The sequence below is a fragment of the Equus przewalskii genome, chromosome 3, assembly GCF_037783145.1.
Source record: "Equus przewalskii isolate Varuska chromosome 3, EquPr2, whole genome shotgun sequence".
Lineage (NCBI taxonomy): Eukaryota > Metazoa > Chordata > Mammalia > Perissodactyla > Equidae > Equus > Equus przewalskii.
Genome location: NC_091833.1, coordinates 85,472,858 through 85,496,803, shown reverse-complemented (window position 1 = coordinate 85,496,803; position 23,946 = coordinate 85,472,858). Strand labels below are relative to the sequence as shown.

Below are 23,946 nucleotides of genomic sequence, written 5' to 3'. Positions count from 1 at the left end.
GTACCATGCTGTTTTGATCACTGTAGCTTTGTAGTATGCTTTGAAATCGGGGATTGTGATTCCGCCGGCTTTGTTTTTCTTGCTCAGGATTGCTTTAGCAATTCGCGGTCTTTTGTTGCCCCATATGAATTTTAGGATTGTTTGTTCAATATCTGTGAAGAATGTTCTTGGGATTCTGATTGGGATAGCATTGAATCTGTATATTGCTTTAGGTAGTATGGACATTTTAACTATGTTTATTCTTCCAATCCATGTGCAAGGAATGTCTTTCCATCTCTTTATGTCATCGTCAATTTCTTTCAAGAAAGTCTTGTAGTTTTCATTGTATAGATCCTTCACTTCCTTGGTTAAGTTTATCCCAAGGTATTTTATTCTTTTCGTTGTGATTGTGAATGGGATTGAGTTCTTGAGTTCTTTTTCTGTTAGTTCATTGTTAGTGTATAGAAATGCTACTGATTTATGTATGTTGATTTTATACCCTGCTACTTTGCTGTAGTTGTTGATTATTTCTAATAGTTTTTCTGTGGATTCTTTGGGGTTTTCTATATATAAGATCATGTCGTCTGCAAACAATGAGAGTTTTACTTCTTCGTTACCTATTTGGATTCCTTTTATTTCTTTTTCCTGCCGAATTGCTCTGGCCAGCACCTCCAGTACTATGTTGAATAGGAGTGGTGAAAGTGGACACCCTTGTCTTGTTCCTGTCCTCAGAGGGATGGCTTTCAGTTTTTGTCCATTGAGTATGATGTTGGCTGTGGGTCTATCATATATGGCCTTTATTATGTTGAGGTACTATCCTTCTATACCTATTTTACTGAGGGTTTTTATCATAAATGGGTGTTGGATCTTGTCGAATGCTTTCTCTGCATCTATTGAGATGATCATGTGGTTTTTGTTTTTCATTTTGTTGATGTAGTGTATCACGTTGATTGACTTGCGGATGTTGAACCATCCCTGTGTCCCTGGTATAAATCCCACTTGATCATGGTGTATAATCTTTTTGATGTATTGCTGTAATCGGTTTGCCAAAATTTTGTTGAGGATTTTTGCATCTATGTTCATCAGTGATATCGGCCTGTAGTTCTCCTTCTTTGTGTTGTCCTTGTCAGGTTTGGGGATCAGGGTGATGTTGGCTTCATAGAATGTGTTAGGGAGTTCTCCATCTTTCTCAATTTTCTGGAACAGTTTGAGGAGAATAGGTATTAAGTCTTCTTTGAATGTTTGGTAGAATTCTCCAGAGAAGCTGTCTGGTCCTGGACTCTTATTTTTGGGGAGGTTTTTGATTACCATTTCTATTTCCTTACTTGTGATTGGCCTATTCAGATTCTCCATTTCTTCCTGATTCAGTTTGGGGAGATTGTAGGAGTCTAGGAATTTGTCCATTTCTTCCAGGTTGTTCAATTTGTTGGCATATAGTTTTTCATAGTATTCTCTTATGATCTCTTGTATTTCATTGGTATCTGTTGTGATTTCTCCTCTGTCATTCCTAATTTTATTAATTTGCGATTTCTCTCTTCTTTTCTTGGTGAGTCTGGCTAGGGGTTTGTCAATTTTGTTAATTCTTTCGAAGAACCAACTCTTTGTTTCATTGATCCTTTCTATTGTCTTTTTTGTTTCAATATCGTTTATTTCTGCTCTTATTTTTATTATTTCCCTCCTTCTACTGACTCTGGGCTTTGTTTGTTCTTCTTTTTCTAGTTCTGTTAGGTGTCATTTGAGGTTGCTTATGTGAGCTTTTTCTTGTTTAGTGAGGTGGGCCTGTATTGCGATGAATTTCCCTCTTAGGACTGCTTTTGCTGCATCCCAAATGATTTGGTATGTCGTGTTCTCATTTTCATTAGTCTCCAGATAAAATTTGATTTCTTCTTTAATTTCTTCAATGATCCATTGTTTGTTGAGAAGCGTGTTGTTTAGTCTCCACATTTTTGCACCTTTCTCTGCTTTTTTCTTGTAGTTGATTTCTAGTTTAATAGCATTATGATCAGAAAAGATGCTTGATATTATTTCAGCTCTCTTGTATTTATTGATGTTTGCTTTGGTTCCCAAAATATGGTCAATCCTTGAGAATGTTCCATGTGCACTTGAGAAGAATGTGTAACCTGCTGTTTTTGGATGAAGTGTTCTATATATATCTATTAAGTCCATCTGGTCTAATTTTTCATTTAATTCTATTATTTCCTTGTTGATTTTCTGTCTGGATGTTCTGTCCATTGGTGTTAATGGTGTGTTGAGGTCCCCTACTATTATTGTATTGTTGTTGATGTCTTCTTTTAGTTCTATTAAGAGTTGCTTTACAAATTTTGGTGCTCCTGTGTTGGGTGCGTATATATTTATAAGTATTATGTCTTCTTGGTGGAGAGTCCCTTTTATCATTATATACTGTCCCTCTTTATCTTTCTTTATCTGTTTTGCTTTGAAATCTACCTTGTCTGATATTAGTATAGCGACACCTGCTTTCTTTTGTTCATTATTAGCTTGGAGTATTGTTCTCCATCCCTTCACTCTGAGTCTGTGTTTGTCTTTGGGGCTGAGGTGTGTTTCTTGGAGGCAGCATATTGTTGGATCTTGTTCTTTGATCCATCCTGCCACTCTGTGTCTTTTGATTGGGGAGTTCAATCCATTTACATTTAGAGTGATTATTGAGATGTGGGGGCCTACCACTACCATTTTGTGTCTTGTTTTCCGCTTTTCTTCAGTTTCCTTTGTTTCTCGTCCCATGGTTTAATCTGTTCTGATGTAGAGCTGCTACTCTCTGTTGTTGCCCTTCTACTTATCTCCTCTGCTCTTGGTTTTGTAGCCCCTTTCCTTTTTTGGATTTTTCAGGAATGAGGGTTTTCCTGAGCATTTCCTGAAGAGGAGGTTTTGTGGCAATGAACTCCCTTAATTTTTGTCTATCTGCAAAAGTTTTTATTTCTCCATTGTATTTGAAGAATATTTTCGCTGGGTAGAGAATTCTTTTTTTTTTTTTTTTTTTTTTTTTTTTTTATTAATGTTATGATAGATTACAACCTTGTGAGATTTCAGTTGTACATTTTTGTTAGTCATGTTGTGGGTACACCACTTCCCCCTCCGTACCCTCCCCCCACCCCCCCTTTTCCCTGGTAACCACCAATCAGATCTCCTTCTCAATATACTAATTTCCACCTATGAGTGGAGTCATGTAGAGTTCGTCTTTCTCTGACTGACTTATTTCGCTTAACATAATACCCTCGAGGTCCATCCACATTGTTGTGAATGGGCCAATTTCGTCTTTTTTTATGGCTGAGTAGTATTCCATTGTGTATATATACCACATCTTCTTTATCCAATCATTAGTTTCTGGGCATGTAGGCTGGTTCCACGTCTTGGCTATTGTAAATAATGCTGCAATGAACATAGGGGTGCAACGGACTCTTGAGATATCTGATATCAGGTTCTTAGGATAGATACCCAGTAATGGGATGGCTGGGTCATAGGGTATTTCTATTTTTAACTTTTTGAGAAATCTCCATACTGTTTTCCATAGTGGCTGTACCAGTTTGCATTCCCACCAACAGTGTATGAGGGTTCCTCTTTCTCCACAACCTCTCCAACATTTGTCGTTCTTGGTTTTGGATGTTTTTGCCAATCTAACGGGGGTAAGGTGATATCTTAGTGTAGTTTTGATTTGCATTTCCCTGATGATTAGCGATGATGAACATCTTTTCATGTGTCTATTGGCCATATTCATATCTTCTTTTGAGAAATGTCTGTTCATGTCCTCTGCCCATTTTTTGATCGGGTTGTTTGTTTTTTTGTTGTTAAGCAGTGTGAGTTCTTTGTATATTATGGAGATTAACCCTTTGTCGGATAAGTGGCTTGTAAATATTTTTTCCCAATTAGTGAGCTGTTTTTTTGTTTCAATCCTGTTTTCCCTTGCCTTGAAGAAGCTCTTTAGTCTGATGAAGTCCCATTTGTTTATTCTTTCTATTGTTTCCCTCAACTGAGGATTTGCAGCGTCCGAAAAGATTCTTTTGAAACTGATGTCAAAGAGTGTACTGCCTATATTCTCTTCCAAAAGACTTATTGTCTCAGGCCTAATCTTTAGGTCTTTGATCCATTTTGAGTTTATTTTGGTGTGTGGTGAAAAAGAATGGTCAATTTTCAATCTTTTGCATGTGGCTGTCCAGTTTTCCCAGCACCATTTGTTGAAGAGACTTTCTTTTCTCCATTGTAGGCCCTCTGCTCCTTTGTCGAAGATTAGCTGTCCATAGATGTGTGGTTTTATCTCTGGGCTTTCAATTCTGTTCCATTGATCTGTGGACCTGTTTTTGTACCAGTACCATGCTGTTTTGATCACTGTAGCTTTGTAGTATGCTTTGAAATTGGGGATTGTGATTCCGCCGGCTTTGTTTTTCTTGCTCAGGATTGCTTTAGCAATTCGCGGTCTTTTGTTGCCCCATATGAATTTTAGGATTGTTTGTTCAATTTCTGTGAAAAATGTTCTTGGGATTCTGATTGGGATAGCATTGAATCTGTATATTGCTTTAGGTAGTATGGACATTTTAACTATGTTTATTCTTCCAATCCATGTGCAAGGGATGTCTTTCCATCTCTTTATGTCATCGCCTATTTCTTTCAAGAAAGTCTTGTAGTTTTCATTGTATAGATCCTTCACTTCCTTGGTTAAGTTTATCCCAAGGTATTTTATTCTTTTCGTTGCGATTGTGAATGGGATAGAGTGCTTGAGTTCTTTTTCTGTTAGTTTATTGTTAGTGTATAGAAATGCTACTGATTTATGCACGTTAATTTTATACCCTGCTACTTTGCTGTAGTTGTTGATTATTTCTAATAGTTTTTCTGTGGATTCTTTGGGGTTTTCTATGTATAAGATCATGTCGTCTGCAAACAACGAGAGTTTTACTTCTTCGTTACCTATTTGGATTCCTTTTATTTCTTTTTCCTGCCGAATTGCTCTGGCCAGCACCTCCAGAACTATGTTGAATAGGAGTGGTGAAAGTGGGCACCCTTGTCTTGTTCCTGTCCTCAGAGGGATGGCTTTCAGCTTTTGTCCATTGAGTATGATGTTGGCTGTGGGTCTATCATATATGGCCTTTATTATGTTGAGGTACTTTCCTTCTATACCCATTTTACTGAGGGTTTTTATCATAAATGGGTGTTGGATCTTGTCGTATGCTTTCTCTGCATCTATTGAGATGATCATGTGGTTTTTGGTTTTCATTTTGTTGATGTAGTGTATCACGTTGATTGACTTGCGGATGTTGAACCATCCCTGTGTCCCTGGTATAAATCCCACTTGATCATGGTGTATAATCTTTTTGATGTATTGCTGTAATCGGTTTGCCAAAATTTTGTTGAGGATTTTTGCATCTATGTTCATCAGTGATATCGGCCTGTAGTTCTCCTTCTTTGTGTTGTCCTTGTCAGGTTTGGGGATCAGAGTGATGTTGGCTTCATAGAATGTGTTAGGGAGTTCTCCATCTTTCTCAATTTTCTGGAACAGTTTGAGGAGAATAGGTATTAAGTCTTCTTTGAATGTTTGGTAGAATTCTCCAGAGAAGCCGTCTGGTCCTGGACTCTTGTTTTTGGGGAGGTTTTTGATTACCGTTTCTATTTCCTTACTTGTGATTGGTCTATTCAGATTCTCCATTTCTTCCTGATTCAGTTTGGGGAGATTGTAGGAGTCTAGGAATTTGTCCATTTCTTCCAGGTTGTTCAATTTGTTGGCATATAGTTTTTCATAGTATTCTCTTATGATCTCTTGTATTTCATTGGTATCTGTTGTGATTTCTCCTCTGTCATTCCTGATTTTATTAATTTGCGATTTCTCTCTTCTTTTCTTGGTGAGTCTGGCTAGGGGTTTGTCAATTTTGTTAATTCTTTCGAAGAACCAACTCTTTGTTTCATTGATCCTTTCTATTGTCTTTTTTGTTTCAATATCGTTTATTTCTGCTCTTATTTTTATTATTTCCCTCCTTCTACTGACTCTGGGCCTTGTTTGTTCTTCTTTTTCTAGTTCTGTTAGGTGTCGTTTGAGGTTGCTTACGTGAGCTTTTTCTTGTTTAGTGAGGTGAGCCTGTATTGCGATGAATTTCCCTCTTAGGACTGCTTTTGCTGCATCCCAAATGATTTGGTATGTCGTGTTCTCATTTTCATTTGTCTCCAGATAATATTTGATTTCTTCTTTAATTTCTTCAATGATCCATTGTTTGTTGAGAAGCGTGTTGTTTAGTCTCCACATTTTTGCACCTTTCTCTGCTTTTTTCTTGTAGTTGATTTCTAGTTTAATAGCGTTATGATCAGAAAAGATGCTTGATATTATTTCAACTCTCTTGTATTTATTGATGTTTGCTTTGGTTCCCAAAATATGGTCAATCCTTGAGAATGTTCCATGTGCACTTGAGAAGAATGTGTAACCTGCTGTTTTTGGATGAAGTGTTCTATATATATCTATTAAGTCCATCTGGTCTAATTTTTCATTTAATTCTATTATTTCCTTGTTGATTTTCTGTCTGGATGTTCTGTCCATTGGTGTTAATGGTGTGTTGAGGTCCCCTACTATTATTGTATTGTTGTTGATGTCTTCTTTTAGTTCTATTAAGAGTTGCTTTACAAATTTTGGTGCTCCTGTGTTGGGTGCGTATATATTTATAAGTGTTATGTCTTCTTGGTGGAGAGTCCCTTTTATCATTATATACTGTCCCTCTTTGTCTTTCTTTATCTGTTTTGCTTTGAAATCTACCTTGTCTGATATTAGTATAGCGACACCTGCTTTCTTTTGTTCATTATTAGCTTGGAGTATTGTTCTCCATCCCTTCACTCTGAGTCTGTGTTTGTCTTTGGGGCTGAGGTGTGTTTCCTGGAGGCAGCATATTGTTGGATCTTGTTCTTTGATCCATCCTGCCACTCTGTGTCTTTTGATTGGGGAGTTCAATCCGTTTACATTTAGAGTGATTATTGAGACGTGGGGGCCTACCACTACCATTTTGTGTCTTGTTTTCCGGTTTTCTTCAGTTTCCTTTGTTTCTCGTCCCATGGTTTAATCTGTTCTGATGTAGAGCTGCTACTCTCTGTTGTTGTCCTTCTACTTATCTCCTCTGCTCTTGGTTTTGTAGCCCCTTTCCTTTTTTGGATTTTTCAGGAATGAGGGTTTTCCTGAGGATTTCCTGAAGAGGAGGTTTTGTGGCAATGAACTCCCTTAATTTTTGTTTATCTGGGAAAGTTTTTATTTCTCCATCGTATTTGAAGGATATTTTCGCTGGGTAGAGAATTCTTGGCTGTAGATTTTTGTCCTTCAGATTTTTGAATATATCATTCCACTCTCTTCTAGCCTGTAAAGTTTCTGCTGATAGCCTGATGGGGGTTCCTTTGTAGGTTAGTTTCTTTTGCCTGGCTGTCCTTAGTATTTTCTCCTTGTCGTTGACTTTTGCTAGCTTCACTACTATATGGCGTGGAGTTGGTCTTCTTGCATTGATAAAGTTTGGAGATCTATTGGCTTCTGTCACCTGAAGATCCATCTCCCTCACCAGATTTGGGAAGTTCTCAGCCATTATTTCTTTGAATAGGCTTTCTGCCCCTTTCTCCTTCTCTTCTCCCTCTGGTATACCTATAAACCTTACGTTGCATCTCCTAATTGTGTCTGATAATTCTCTGAGAGTTTCTTCATTTCTTTTTAGTCTTGCTTCTCTCTCCTCCTCTGCCTGCAGCAATTCTATATTGCCATCTTCCAAATTGCTAATTCTTTCCTCCATATTATCGGCCCTACTGTTCAGAGCATCTAGATTTTTCTTACTCTCCTCTATTGTGTTCTTCATTTCCAATATTTCTGTTTGTTTCTTCTTTATTGTATCAAACTCTTTTGTGACATAGCTCCTGAACTCGTTGAGTCGACGGTCAAAGCTCTCTCATAACTCATTGAGAATTTTAATGATGGCTGTTTTAAAGTCATCATCATTTTCTTTGGGATTGATTTCTGTGTATTTGTTACTTTCTTTCTGTTCTGGAGATTTAATGTATTTTTTCATATTGCTTGATGTTGTTGATTTGTGCCTCCGCATGGAGATAGAGTTTAGTTGCTCCTTTCACTTGTTTCAGCTGCTGCGGTGGGGGAGCAGCTGTTTATACTGCACCAACCAGGAACCCTGTCCGCAGTTGCTAACTGGGCCTGGGCCCCTCCTCGTAGCCACAGTGTCCCTTTGGATTCCCTCCTCTGCTGTGGGGGCCGTCACAGGGGGGCTTCAGGCTGCTGGTGCCTACTGTTGCAGTCCACCTAGATGTGCTCTCTTCTTGGGGTCTGCAACGGTCTTATGGGCTTTTCCAGCGGCCAGGGGTGGGATCACTTATATTTGTCGCTCCGTTGCTGTCGGCGCCCACAAAATCTCACTTGTCCTCTATGGGTCGTAGGAGAGCTATTGGCATCTTCTGCAGTCTGTGGTTAGTTCACCTAGCTATGCTGCTTTTGCCCTGGGGTCTTCCAGCTTTGTGGCTGGTGGCTGGGTGCCTTCTACTGGTGCTGTGCAGAGGCTTTCCCTAAGGCTGCTGTGAGCCTGTAGGGTTTCCCCCTAGGCTACGAAGCTGGGTCTCTGGAACTCCCCCCAGCCCCAGTCCTCTCCGAGATCTCCGGCTATCCCTAGACCCACGGGGCGGGCAACAGCAGCTGGGGGTCGCCCCGCCCTCTGGGATTCTCTCCGGGCCTCTCCCGGAGCCGTGAATGCTCGGCGTGGCCCCTCTGCTAATGGCAGACAGAGAGTTTTGTCTGCTGCCCGGGCGGAACTCCGGCGCTTCCCGTCCAGGTCGCAGAGCCGGCCTTTGAAACTTCCCCCAGACCCGGTCCTCTCCGAGATCTCCGGCTATCCCTAGTCCCACGGGGCGGGCAATGGCAGCTGGGGGTCACCCCGCCCTCTGGGATTCTCTCCGGGCCTCTCCCGGAGCCGTGAATGCTCGGCGTGGCCCCTCTGCTAATGGCAGACAGAGAGTTTTGTCTGCTGCCCGGGCGGAACTCCAGCGCTTCCTGTCCGGGTCGCAGAGCCGGCCTTTGAAACGTCCCCCAGCCCCGGTCCTCTCCGAGATCTCCGGCAATCCCTAGTCCCACGGGGCGGGCAACGGCAGCTGGGAGACCTCCGTACCCTCAGCGACTCTCTCTGGGACCCTCCGGGCGCCGCGAACACCCGGCGGGGACTCCCCGCCAATGGCGGGGAGAGACTCTTCCCGCGGGCTCAGGTGTGCAACTCCAAAGTTTCCCTCTGCGTTTAGGAGTAATTGCGGGGGGTTTAGGTAGGGTTCTGGTCACCTGTTTCCACCGCCGCTCCTCTGTTGTGTGCTCGCTCCTGCCCTAGATGTGTGTAGATCCTCTGGGGGCGTCCATTGGAAGAAAGCTCGTTTTTGTTTGTTTTTTAAAAGAATCCTTTATTACCAGGTCTCTCTTTTTTCTTCTTCTTCTTCTCCCCAAAGCCCCCAAGCACATAGTTGCATATTTCAGCTGTGAGTGCCTCTGGTAATGCTATTTGGGACACTGCCCCAGCACAGCCTGATGAGCAGTGCCATGTCCATGCCCAGGGTCTGAACAGGTGAAACCCTGGGCCGCTGAAGCGGAGTGTGCGAACTTAACCACTCAGCCATGGGGCAGACCCCAGAAAAGCCTTTTCTCATCCGGCAGGCCAGGTTAGGAGGATGATGTCTGCTAAATGGTCCTGCACAGCTTTCACTTTTCTTTTAAAGTCCTCATCAAGTTGTAAAGGGTTTTTAGTATCCATCTCTGCTGCCTAGTTCTCTGCTTCATGATGGTAGGGTGTATATCTCTTGTACTAAATACTGTAGCCCCAGGATCTAGCAGAGTACAAGGTTTAGAGCAGGTGTTAAATCAATGACTCAATAGTTGTTCTATTAAAAATTGAAAATCTGATATTTTAACAGGCCTTCTAACTTTAAAAAAAAAAATGTGGCCCAATAAATACCCTTTATTGTTATTATTTTTTGTGATAAAATACACATAAAATTTACCATCTTAACCTTTTTTTTTTTTGAGCAAGATTAGCCCTGAGCTAATTGCTGCCAGTCCTCCTCTTTTTGCTGAGGAAGACTGGCCCTGAGCTAACATCCATGCCCATCTTCCTCTACTTTATATGTGGGACGCCTACCACAGCATGGCTTGCCAAGCGGTGCCATGTCTGCACCCAGGATCCGAACCAGCGAAACCCTGGGCCACCGAAGCGGAGCGCGCAAACTTAACAACTCGGCCATGGGGCCAGCCTCATCTTAACCATTTTAAGCATACAGTTCAGTGGCATTAAGTACATTCACATTGTTGTGCTACCATCACCACCATCCATCTGCAGAACTCTTTTTCTCTTGCAAAACTGAAGCTCTGTACCCATTAAACAATAGCTCCCCATTTTTGCCTCCACCCAGCCCCTGGCAACCACCATTGTCTCTAAGAATTTGACTATAGTAGGTATCTCATATGGGTGGACTCATACAGTATTTGTCCTTTAAAGACCTTTTTACTTTTATCTTTCTGAATTAGCAAGCGACACAACTATGTGGTAGTGTGTGCTGGAGTGAGTCTTTGTTCATCTAATTTGAAGAGACATATGCTTATTCTTGGCTCATTTATATTTATAGAGTCAGAGAATAATAGAAGAGGGAGATATGTGGACAGATCATCTTCTTCAGGCTCCTAACTTTCAAGCCTCAAATATGAGGTTTGCTGTTAGACTAAAATGTAGGTGGTGCAGGAACGGTGGACCAAGTATTTCCTCCCCATCTGTCAACATATTGAATGTGAAAATCCAAGGTGATGTAATGAAGACAGCGTTTCCCCCAATATTACTTATTTTCACATCTCACACAGACTTCTGGCATAGTATTGGAGGGAAAGCACAGAATCAACCTAAGAAATGCAAATAAGAAATAAAAACAGAGTGAATGTGGCAGAGATCTTTGGGTGAATCTGGGGCGTGGTGAAAGGGCTGACTCTGGTCTGTTGGGTCTAACAAGGCCAGGCAAGTTACATGATTCCTGTCTATGCTTTGACTGGAAGGTACTTACCAAGAAAAATGTTGGTGGTTCAGAGAAGACAGAGAGGGCTTGCAAAAAGCCAGATCTATATACACAGCATCTCTTGACAGGCCAGTGAATTGACAACAGATAGCTAGTAAAGATGAGGCATTTGAGACCCATGTTCAGGTTAGCTATCTATACCACTCAAACTGCCCTCCCCTGTGGTACAGGGAGGTGGAGGGGGAGAGGGTGTGGTGTTTGGTGGTGGCTGAGCTCAGAGGGCTGGGGCTGGAATTAGGAGTCTCCTTTGGGGCTTTGAGCATCATCAGATTCTGGGGAGCACATGTAGCAAAGAGCTGAGTGAGATACCAGGGTCCAGTAAGCCAGTTTGAGAGGTCTGAAGGGGTGCAAAATTTGAAGGCGATCAGAGAGCATTACCTGAACCAAGCACTTGGAAGGTAAGGGATTATCAAGCAGCAGTTCAAGCATAAGTGGGCTGAGGTCTGGGGCTACAGCCAGGACGAGATGTTTTCTATGACCTTGGCCCATGTCGAGGATGACCTAGGCAAGTTTAAAGTCTAGGAAAATACAGATATACACTTCCCGAATCGCTAAACAGGTCACATTTATTTTATGGTGTAGACTTGTCCACGGTGCCGTGTTACTATCTCCTTTCCCTGTAACCCACCCCTTCCATGTCTCAGATGTCAGCCAAAGCTTTGTGGCCAGCCTCACATCCCTGTTACAGATCACCACCCAGATGCCAAACAATGTACTAGTGTAATAGTTGTGGGGGGGAAGTGGCACTTCTAGCAAGTTCTCTACCCACAATGATTCTACCTGGAATTAGAAATGTGCATCCCACTTTGAGAGCCCTGCAGGTGTCTGAGAATCTTTGGGTCTTACGCAAAACCATTTTCATGTCTTCAATGTACATTTAGCTTTTATTTGTGCAAAAGTGGTAATGGGCCTCCATTTATTCTTTCAACTTCCTTTGACTATTGAAAGAAGTAGTTATAGAGTTTGCTGAGAATCTTTGCAGCCCAAGTGCAAGTAAAAATACATGTATCATGGATATTATATATATATATATATATATATATATATATAATATCCATGATAAGATGGCTTCAGAAATCAGTAGACAAATTTATCTTAGCTTTTGCAACCTCAGGTCCCACTGCCAGACCAGGTGATGCTTTTCTTCTTGGATCATATGGTATGTGCTTCAGTCTGAATAACATTAAAAATATTTCTCTTAATGGGATGTGGTGGGGTTGTTTTCTTTTTTAATTTCAAATAACACCACTCCTTGAACTGGGAACAAACAATTCACTTGCAACTCGGCTCTGCATTTATTTGTAATTTTCACATAAATCAACTTATATGAAAATGTATTCATAATTTGAGCTTTCTCTATAGCGATAAAATGTTTCTGCTTCTGTGGTAGAAAATAGCTTATTATGCAAACAACATTGCCACTCTTACATTATGCATGGGATTTACCTGGAGAACATCACAAAAGCTTCAAAAAAAAAAAAAAAAAGAAAGGTCGGGGGAGGGTATAGGGTGCTTCATTTACTGCACCATTTACCTAAAATAATTAGCTACAAATGAGCTAATATCTGTATTTAGCAACTTATTTAATAATGCTTTGGTTAATTCAGTGAAACAATGGAGGAGAAAGAAAAAATACAAGGGAGGTCTCCTGACAAATGGTGCCTTTCAGGATGTCAGCCCAGTGAAAAATGAGATCTGGTGGTTTCAAACTTAGGCCAGTGGTGGTGAGTAATTAATGGCCAACTCATTTGAACTTCTGTGCTTGATCTAATTTGGGATATTGAGAGTTCACACTGATTTGCCTTTAAAAAGAATGTCACTGTCAAATAAGGTGATTGTATAAGATTGATGTGGTGTGCTCTGACTTGGATGTATAGCACATTTCATATTTAGAGAGACAGCAGCAGCAAATGATGTTATTTCTAACCTGCGTGCGGTAGGACCACTGTATCTGGAGGCAAAGCTGGTGATCTTTCTACATCGAATTCAAGCAGGGATCACTTAGCTATAAATGGTTTGTAGTATTTATTTTTTTAATCACATAACAAATATGTTTTGAATGTCTTTTCACTGTGTTCTGGCCTTTGGATAAAACAATAATACAGTATGGTCTCTGCTCCTATGCTACCTCCATTGTAGTTGGGGAGGAGAGTGAGTAAGCAAAGAAGAAGTTGTACAAATAAATAAAATAATTGCAGTGAGTGATATGAAGGGAACATACAAGGAGCATGATTTAGGGAGTTATGGGGTGGTGCATCATCTTTAAGATATAGAGTATAATCTTTGACAAATATTTTAACCTCTCTAAATTTACTCTTTGTAAATTATATAGGCATATATGTACATATGTGAATTATCATTACTTTACACAGTTCTGTACAGCCCTACACAGTTGCCCATTCTAAGTCCACCATCTTGAATCACTGGTAGTAGTCCATTTGCTCCATCTGGGTGATCCCATTTCAAAGGACCAAATACCAAGAAGATCATTGTGTGATTGTGGCTTCCTAGCAGTTCATAGCTCTTCTTGGCAAGGGTTCTGACTGTTCTATTGTGCGTTCTCCAAAGGGTGGCTTTCTTTTCTTGGTCCTGCTATGGGATTTCTGCTGACCTTTGTTTAGGTCTGGATTTCAGACTCATCCCTGGAGAGATGAGTTGTAGAGCAAGATCCAGGACTGGAATCAGAAGCCTAGTGTTTCATTCCCAGCTTTGCCCCATGACAGGTGCTTGACTTTAGTCAACTTGTCTACTTTTCTGAACATCTACTCCTTATCATGTTTAAAAGTTGTATAACAATAATACCCTCTCTAATAATGTCTAACAAAAGCTTTCTAAGTTATTATTAAGTAAAATGAAAATTCCTATGTTATTTAAATAATTTCAGGCCATAGGAAAAAAATGGACAGTTTCTTAGTTCATTTTACAGAGCTAATGTAATCTGATAATTATATATTGATTTCGTTTGTAAGTATAGAGGCAAAGAGTCTAACTAAAACATTAGTTTACCAAATCTAGCCTGTATAAAATGAATAACACAATGACTAAGTAGGGTTTATTTTTGTAATGTAAAGGTGTTTTAATATCAGAAAATCTACATGATAATTCTTCAAATCAACAGACTAAAAGAGGAAAAAATCATGAGATTAAGTCATTAGATACTATAATTTTATAAAATTAAATAGCCATTCTTGAAAAAACTATAAGCAAAATAGGAATACTATAGGGAAATTTATTTAAATATGAAAAGACTATCAAATTCTTTTAGAAATTATAATAAGCAGCCCAATGATGAAGTTATTTTGTTTAAAGTTAGGAACAAAATAGGGCCCCCCTCCGTGACCACAATTATTTACGTTGATTTGGAGGTACTAGCTAATGCAACAAGATGAGAAAAGTAATAGGTATAAACATTAGAAGAGATAAAATTGCTGTATTAGGAGATGACATGACTGGATACTTAGCAAGTCCGTGAGACTAAAAAGAAATATCAGGGGGGCTGGCTGGTGGTGCAGCAGTTAAGTTCTCATGTTCCGAATCTCGGCAGCCTGGGGTTCCCCGTTTCGGATCCCGGGTGTGGACATGGCACCGCTTGGCTGGCCACGCTGTGGTAGGCGTCCCACATATAAAGTAGAGAAAAAGAAAACCAGAAAAATTAGGGGCCAACCTCCTGGCTGAGTGGTTAAGTTCACACACTCTGCTTTGGTGGCCCCGGGTTTTGCTGGTTCAGATCCTGGACACGGACATGGCTCCACTCATCAAGCCATGCTGAGGTGGTGTCCCACATGGCACAAACAGAGGCACTCACAACTAGAATATACAATTATGTACCGGGGCGCTTTGGGGAGAAGAAGGAAAAGAAAATGTTGGCAACAGATGTTAGCTCAGGTGCCAATCTTTTTTTTTTTGAGGAAGAGTAGCCCTGAGCTAACATCTGCTGCCAATCCTTCTCTTTTTGCTGAGGAAGACTGGCCCTGAGCTAACATCCATGCCCAGAATCTTCCTCTACTTTATATGTGGGACGCCTACCACAGCATGGCTTGCCAAGCGGTGCCGTGTCCACACCCGGGATCCAAAATGGCAAATCTGAGGCTGCCAAAGTGGAACGTGTGCACTTAACTGCTGTGCCACCAGGCCGGCCCCTCAGGTGCCAATCTTAAAAAAAAAATTAGATTTGATAAGAGCTATTGATAATGTGTTTAGATATTTGATAAATATACAAAATCTGTAATTTTTTTGTTTTACTAGTGTCAGCTAGAAATAGACTTTGAAAAAACATTCCATTTATAATAGCAACAAAAATTTAAAATATATAGGAATAATTTTATAAGATTTGTATCCCCTAAAAACACCCTAAAAAGTCTTATTGAATAAATGGAGGGACATGCAATCATCTATGTAGAAGACTTAAAACTGTAAAATTTTCATTTCTTTCAAAATTAGTAAACGTATTTGTAATTTCACTCAAAATCTCAATGGGATTTTATTTGAATAAAATAACAAAGTTCAAATGGAATGTTATCTTAAAATAGTTAAGAAAATAATAAAAAGAAGAAGAAGAAGACATACTCACCTTACTAGATATTAAAACTAACTTTAGAGCCACTGTAATCAAAATTGTTTAGTTTTGGCATCAAATCAGATAAATAGATCAGTGAAACAGGGTAGAAACTCCAGAAAAAGTTGCAGCTGTCTATGAGACCTTACCATATATCAAACTTGGCATTGCAACCTATTAAAAGGGTTGTTTATTTAATACATGATGCTGGAAAAATTGGCTACACGTGTGGGAGAAAACAAAATTTATAATCCTTACCTTGTCATACAAAAAATAAAGTCCAAATGGATTAAAGAAAGTATTATGTCAATATCTATTAAAATGAATAATGTCTTTAAGCTCTGACCTTGCAAAGTGTGTGGGATTCCAGCCAATAGAAATAAAGCACCAGTGTGTAGAGACATGTATACTAATATTTATTACAGCATTGCTTTTATTGGCAAACAAACAAGAAAACTGGAAACAACCTTACTTTCCATCAACAGAGCTATTGAATAAGAAGATCCATACATTGGAATTTTATGCAGTCATTTAAGAGACTGAATTCCATCTGTTTATTGGCTTGGAGGGATATCCATAATGTAGTTAAAGGGAAGAAAGCAAACTGCAAAATTATGTGAAGAGTATACTCCAACTTTATTTATATATTTTTTAAAGGTTTTATTTTTCCTTTGTCTCCTGCATAGTTGTGTATTTTTAGTTGTGGGTCCTTCTAGTTGTAGCATGCAGGACACCACCTCAGCATGGCTTAATGAGTCGTGCCATGTCCACGCCCAGGATCTAAACTTGCGAAACCCTGGGCCGCTGAGGCACAGTGTGCAAACTTAACCACTCGGCCACAGGGCCGGCCCCTAATCCAATTTTAATATCTATATTTTATATACATAGAGAAAGGTTTGAGAGTATACAGCTGGCTGTTAATTTTGGCTTTCTCTGGGAAGAGGGTGAGAATGGAGGGAAATGAAGAGGGAGATGCATAACTTTTTCTTTATGCTTTGTTAGATTGTATCACTTGTTACAATGAGCACATGTTCCTTTCAAAATTAAGAAAAAAATCATTAAAAATGTTAAAATGACCAAATGAGATAGTAGACACACATTGCCTTGTCTGCTTGGCATTATGTCTTGCCTCTGCCTAATTTTTATTTTTTTTACCCAAGAATTGAAAGTCAGCTTATTGAGAATGGGCCAATTCTCTATTAGATAATATTTTTCCAAATATACTCCAGGAAGTAAGACTTCCCAAAGCGTCCTGAAAGCCCAGATGCTTAACTCCCAAGTACTTCCCTTTAGACTCAAATTACCAACGTTCCCCCCCACACACACAGAAAAAAGCTGGACAGTAAGAACAACTTATAAAGTTTAGATTAAAAAGCCTTTGGGGGCCCAGCTTGGTGGCACAGCGGTTAAGTGCACACATTCCAATTCGGCGGCCCCGGGTTTGCTGGTTTGGATCCGAGGTGCGGACATAGCACTGCTTGGCAAGCCATGCTGTGGTAGGCATCCCACATATAAAGTAGAGGAAGATGGGCACAGCTCTTAGCTCAGGGCCAGTCTTCCTCAGCAAAAAGAGGAGGATTGGCAGTAGTTAGCTCAGGGCTAATCTTCCTCAAAAATAAAAAGCCCTTTGGCTGGGAAATGATGTGTGGTCAGTCTCCAAAAGGAAGAGGCCTACGGCCTGTGAAGTTCCTAAAAGACACTGGTCTCAGAGCTAGTGATGCAAGGCTCCAACTCTCATATCTGACTTAGAATATGGTGCTCTTTCTAGTGCCCCACACTGCCTCTCAGTGTGGGCAAAGGGCACTAAACCTATTCCAAATGTAAATGTGTTTTTCTCCCACCAATTTAGAAGACCTTTGAGGATTTTACAGGCTATTATACTGAACCGTGAATATCATACAGCCCTGAAAATGTTCTGCTGTTTTGAACTCTTTGGTTTTCGAGATGCTGAAATTTTCATAGGCTGGCCATGACCATTTCCTGCCAGACCTGGCATGAGGCCTAAAGTCAAACAGATGTGAACTTCCAGTTGTCTTGTTTTACGTTTCACTGCTGTCCCAGCAAAAATTAGAAATGACTTGCAGTCAAGTGAGAACTGGGAGCCTCTTGGTCAGATGCCACCATGCCCTAGGTGTCTGATGTGGGGCAGGTTATTTAGGAGAGGTAAGCTGACAGAATGGACAAAAGCACACGCTCGGGAATTAGAGAGCATAGTAGCCCAGGCTTTTGTGTGTATGTGTTTTCTAGGCAGAGAATTGCCCCGATACTGATCACAAGCACTTTCTGATGTTAGCCCCCTGTGAACAAATGCCAACAATTGACTGACTGGCTGAGCTGGATGAGTGTCCCAGAGGATAAGTCACTGGCAGCTGTTCTTGGTGTATCTTCAAGCAGAGTTACTTGTGAGAGAGGAAATAAAATTGGAGCAAGAGAACAGCTTGGCTTCATTCCTTAGGTAGTGGGAAAGGGTTGTGACTGGAACTCATCTGTCTGTATCCTGATGTTAAGAGTAGCTCAGATGTAAATTTCAAATTAAATAAGAAAGTCTAAGAGAATTAATTATGAGCTCAGTGCTCAATGAACAAAATAAAAATGATTTCAGCCAAGGGAGTTAATTTTACTCTTGGGATGAGTTCATATTTTTCCTCTTTAAGCAGGAATTCAGTCTTGAGGGTCAAATATTGACATTTACAAGATGACTTCTTATGCTCTGTAGCAATGAGAATGAATAACTGTAAGTACACGCAACATTATGAACGAATCTCACAAACATAATGTTAAGCACAAGAAGCCAGACACAAAGAGTACACTCTATGATTCCATTTACATAAAGCTCAGAGACAGGCAAAACTCTTCAGTGGTGTTAGATGTTTGGAAGTGGTTGCCCCTGGGGGCAGGAATGACAGGAAGGAGTGTGAGGGGGGTGCTGGTCATGCTCAGTTTGTTGATCTAGGTGCTGAGTTACATGAGCGTGTTCAGTTTTTGAAAATTTCGTCGACCTGTATATTTATGATAAGCATACTTGTGTACATGTCAATAAAAAATAAATCAATTTCTTGTGCCTTTCTTACCTGGCCTTCCTTTAATTTCCTATTTAGTGTCCTTGGTAGATGGCAACAGTTCTTCCGTCTCCATCCCACTCCCATCCTATGGGTAAATCTTTAATAAGGGTTACGATTGATTAGCATTAAACTGTTTTGGGTCCTTGACTATGTAGAATGAGTTCACTTATTATAGTCTTTTCCACCTGGTATTTTACTGAGGGGGCAACCTAATAGAGAGAACAGGTGCAGACAGCTTGAATAAATGTTAGGCATGAGGAAAATAAGGTCCATTAACCTTGCGCAATGAAGTGTGCTATAATTGTAAGTAGAAAGGTAACTCTCCCCTGTTCACAAATTTGCTTAGGGCCTGATCATCTAGCTAAGCTTTTAATCTCTGTCCTGGGTAGTTTGTTCATTTATTCTGTCTCAAGGCGGGACATTGATTGGGAAACCCCTAGACATCTTTTCTGGCCTTTTAATATCAGATAATTAAGTCAATCAGAGGCAATATTGATGAATGGTGAAGCTGTAGAACCTTTCAATGATGGTTAGGAGATGAGGACAACCCTCTCATAAAAGTAAGACCTCCAGCATCCTGGGGCTGTGAGGAGACCAATTTTTCTGTGAGTGGTCCCACGCAGGGATCACATAGGAATGAATGAAGGTGGTAATGAAGTCTGGTTGGCCTCTAGGTCGGGACATCTTGCCTTCAGCTCAGTAGTGTCTCTTTACCTTGTAACCCAGCCCCTTCCTCCTCAGTCCACCCAAGTCACCCATGGCTTCACTCACCTTTGGTTTGTTTGCAACTCTGGTTTTTCACGCCTACTTCTGTTATGATCTCCCCAGAAGACCCACCCCCTGCACTGAATCATCTTTTGCCACTGAATTGTGTCCCCAGGCATCATTTTGAATCACTGTCCTCTGTGGGAGATGGCTGTCCATCCATGGCACTGACCTAACATTATCCTCATCTCCTTTCTCTAGGAGGACTCCACCCCAGCTGACGTTGGAATGTTTTCTCACCGGGGCTTGAACTGCCCCCTTCCTCATGTATCAGTGGCTCTTAACTGGTACTAAACAGACAAAAAGAAGGAGGTGGAGGGGGAAGAAGAAGGAGAAACTCTGATAAAAGGTATTAGTCTTTCTTTAGGGTGCTTTAGCTCAAATGTTATTTTCTTAGAGGCACATTCTCTAACCTCCCTTTCTAAAGTGACCCCATCATTTTCTATCATATTACTCTCTTTTATTTTCTTCATTACTACTGAAATTATCTTGTTTATTTGTTTAGTACTTGTTTGCTGTCTGATTCTACTCCTCTATGGCTGTGATCTGTAGAGAGACCCTTACCTGTATTGTTCACTGTGATATCCTAATGTGAACAGGGCTTGGCACTGTGGTAGGACTTAACTAATAGTTTTTGAATGAATGTGTGAAAGAATGAATCATTAAAAACACTCTAAAACTTAAAAGTTTGAGTGATTCCATGGTCTAGCTTCTGGTTCCTGACCCTGGAGAGGAGTGTGGCTTTCAGTTACAGAGTTGAGAAGGCAGGCAAAGTTAATTCTGAGTTAAGCTTTAGGATTTGACTCCCCAGGGAGACCTAGAAATGGCTAAGATCTTACATTAATATGTAACCAAAATTTAAACTCATATTTCAGCAACAAGGAATAGTAAATAATACATTGCTGCATGAAGATTTGCTTAGTTTATTTACTTACATTATTTATAGGTTATGTTGGGAATAGACTTGGCCTGTTCTGCTTTGTTCAGAGTAACATTCCATAAATATAACAGCAAGCAATAAAATAGCATTGATTCAGAAGTGAGCTCATAGCTTCATATAACATCAAACATAAAAGCTGTGTTACAATGATAAATACTAAATCTTTAAAATATCTTTAAAATATCATTGGCTTTTTACTGTCATTACTTATGCAGTGTGTATTTCAGATTTTCATATTCAGTATTATACTTTTTACGTGTGAATTATGTCCTGAAGCTTTTGGTGCAGTCTGTACAAAACAGGCATGTTGAAATTTTGGATGGGTAGCAGAAGAACTTGATTCTGGATCAAAAGACCATCTTAAATTGTCCAGGAAAATCTTAGGAAGAGAACAAATGGCAATAAAATATATCAGCCTTTTCTTCCCCCTGTGAGTGTGAAGTTCAAGCAATTCAGGCTAAAAAGTGAGAGATTAACAAAAAAGTATTTCATTCTTCCTATGGTAGGAAATGTCCTTGTTTTCCTATTTGGCATGTCCTAGAGTTTTCTCAAGACTCTGGAGTCTCCTCGTGGTTTCATACTGATCTGATGGAATCCAAGATGGTGCTTTGCAGAAGTTGGAAGATGGGTAGTAGTGGTATTAGGATCTGGATGGTGGAGTCGGGTAGATCTGGGCTCAGGTTCTGGCTCTGCTGTTTACAAGTTGTATGTCCTTGGGCAACTGACTTAACTGTTTGAGCATCAATTTTCTGTACAGTAGAGATAATACAATATACCTAATAATGTAGCAAGTATCCAATAAGATAATGTTTATAGAACACAGTGCTTGACACATACTGAGGGTCCATAAATCTGTCACCTTGCCAATGTGCTGATGAAGAGGAGATGAAGGTATCATGGCTGTGTAACCAAAACAGAGTTAGCAAATTACCTGATATTTATGATAGAAATAAATTATATGAAATGGTTATAATGATATATTGAAACTTCACCTTAACACTATTTGGCATAAGTCTTGTCTGTCTTGGACCCTTTTCACGGGAATTTTTAACTGGTGTAACAAAAAGACCTGTCATAAAGTGGATTTATGCAAATCTATTTCCATGGCAAGGCCTGAGGGCAGTGTGAGTATATTTTAAAGACACAATCTGTGATATAGCTGAGTGTGAGGGTTGGATAATTCTTTTATTTTTTATGCCCTTATGAAGGCACAGTTGTGGGGTTTTTTTGTTTGTTTTTGTTTTTGAGGAAGATTAGCCCTGAGCTAACTACTGCCAATCCTCCTCTTTTTTTTTTTTTTGCTGAGGAAGACTGACCTTGAGCTAACATCCATGCCCATCTTCCTCTACTTTATACGTGGGACGCCTACCACAGCATGGCTTGCCAAGCGATGCCGTGTCCACAGCCGGCATCCGAACCAGCGAACCCCTGGCCTCTGAAGCGGAATGTGTGCACTTAACTGCTGCACCACTGGGCCAGCCCCACAGTTGTGTTTTTAATATAGTGATAGACTGAAACAGGGATGGAGAAGATGGACGGAAGCAAGCCCAGGGAGAACTAGAAAGTGAGGAGGGCTGACAAATGGCCCCAAAGTGGAACCAGTCAAAGAAAGCCTCAGTTTATGGGCCACCACCTTCTACCCAGCACATCCGTAGGTCTGTTTTTGACATGCAGGTTGGAAAGCAGTCACTCAGACAGTTAGATCCCCATGTGAGGTGACCTAAATTACAGCCTTGGTACATTGAGACACGGGGGATTTGTTACAAAATTATTTTCTATCTTTTACAGCATCCTCAAGACTTATTTAATCCTCTCTCGAAGTTTGAAGAACACATAAGAATTATAGTATCTTGTAGGGAGTATCTTTTTTAAAAATTTCATCTTAATTTGAAAAGCTTCATATCTACTGAAAAGTTGCAGGAGTGATATAATGAGTTGTCATGTATCTTCACCTAGATCAACCTGTTGTTGCTATTTTGTCACATTTGCTCTATGTAGGCCTATCTATGATATGACATATGATATGTAATATACTTATTTGTTTTTTGCTGAACCCTTACAGAGATCATGACAATATCAGTGAGTATTTCCTAAGAACATTAAGTGCATCAACATCATAAACTTATCAAATCTAGGAAATTTCGTGTTGATACAAGGCTGTTATGTGATATACGGTCCATATTAAAATTTTTCCAATTGTCATGAAAGTGTCTTTTCTAGTGACTGTTTTTTTTACTCCAGGATCACTCATTGCTTTGACATGGCATGTTTCTTTAGCCTCCTTTAATCTGCAACCATTCCTCGGTCTTCGTTTGTATTCCCTGAAACTGACATTTTTGAAGAGTACCAGCCCCTTATTTTGTAAGATGTCCCCCAGTTTGGGTTTGTCTGATTGCTTCCTTATGACCTATTTCAAGTTACGCATTTTTGTCAGGAATACCAGTGAAGTGATGTTGTGTCCTCAGTGCCTCAGCACAGGCGATACACAATGCCAGTTTGAAAATTTTCATCAGCATTAAAATGTATGTTTAATAATTTGACTTCTTATTTGTTAAAATGAAGACTCTGGAGTATTAGTTGGAACCATCTCCTTGAAACTCTTACGTGAAACATTAGAGCCATGAGACTTGCCAGTGTTTCTTGGAAAAATGGTTATAGATTCATCTTTTAGTCTTTATCGCTAGATAGAATAGTGCTGATGCGTTCGAATGTTTAAATATCTTAGGGGCTTCTCTAAGCTGCCTTATCAGGAGGGTTCAAGTGTATTGGAAGTCTGAGGGTACTAATTAATCACCCTTCCCCTTCTGCAGGTTCTTAACCAATTGAGAGTGCACGCAGTGAAAGGCTGATCAGCTTTATTACTAGTAAAGCTGAAGGATGTGGCAAGGCCTTCCACCTCCCTCTCCAGAGGAGAACCTCTGAAAATTTCCCAGTCTTCACCTAATCATTCTCAGTCCACAGTGGAAAGGTCAAGACCTGGCCAGCTCTGCCAGAAACAGTCCCAATTTATCTGTTTACTAATTGAGAGAGGAAACAGCTATCCATCTGGTTTGAGCACATGTGGACCTGAGAGGCCAATTGCAGATCAGATGGGGTGGGGCAAAGCTGGCCGCCGCTCCCTGGAATGGCCCTTGTTCCTGGATAATATGGTCATGACTGTCCTGCTCTTTCCAGTCTCATCCTCTCCTATGGAGAAGAGCCAGAGACAGAGGAGAGAAAGGGCAGTGTTCTCCCCAACCGTGCCCTAGAGGACCAGAGATGAAGTCTTGTCTGTGGTTTAGGGCGAGAACAGAGGGATGGAAGGGAAATGCTCTTCCTATAACATTGCCCACCTTTATTTCTTGGGTGGCACCAAGTGGGTTGGAAAACGTGAGGTCTACTTGCAAAGTGAAATCACATCTTTCTAATTAATGCTGCAGATTACTGGGGATGTCAGCTTTTCTTTACAATTTTGGGAAACCCATTGAGAGAGAGAAACATTTGTCAGCTTTGTCAACCTAGTTAGACTGTTACTAAGACAGTCCCTCCTGCACTGTTTTTCTTTTTTTTTCTTTTTTTAACAAATAGTACATTCAAGTGGTTAAAAG

General features: G+C 40.3%; 1 long non-coding RNA gene across 12 annotated transcripts in view; it reads left to right on the top strand.

Moving 5' to 3' along the window:
- LOC103562092 (uncharacterized) overlaps positions 1-23,946 on the top strand; it is a 156,465-nt gene that overhangs the window by 50,485 nt on the left and 82,034 nt on the right. For all 12 annotated transcript variants that reach the window (XR_011538773.1, XR_011538767.1, XR_011538771.1 and 9 more), the window contains exon 2: positions 19,621-19,768. This is a non-coding gene — a long non-coding RNA (uncharacterized lncRNA). The remainder of the gene's footprint in view (positions 1-19,620; positions 19,769-23,946) is intronic.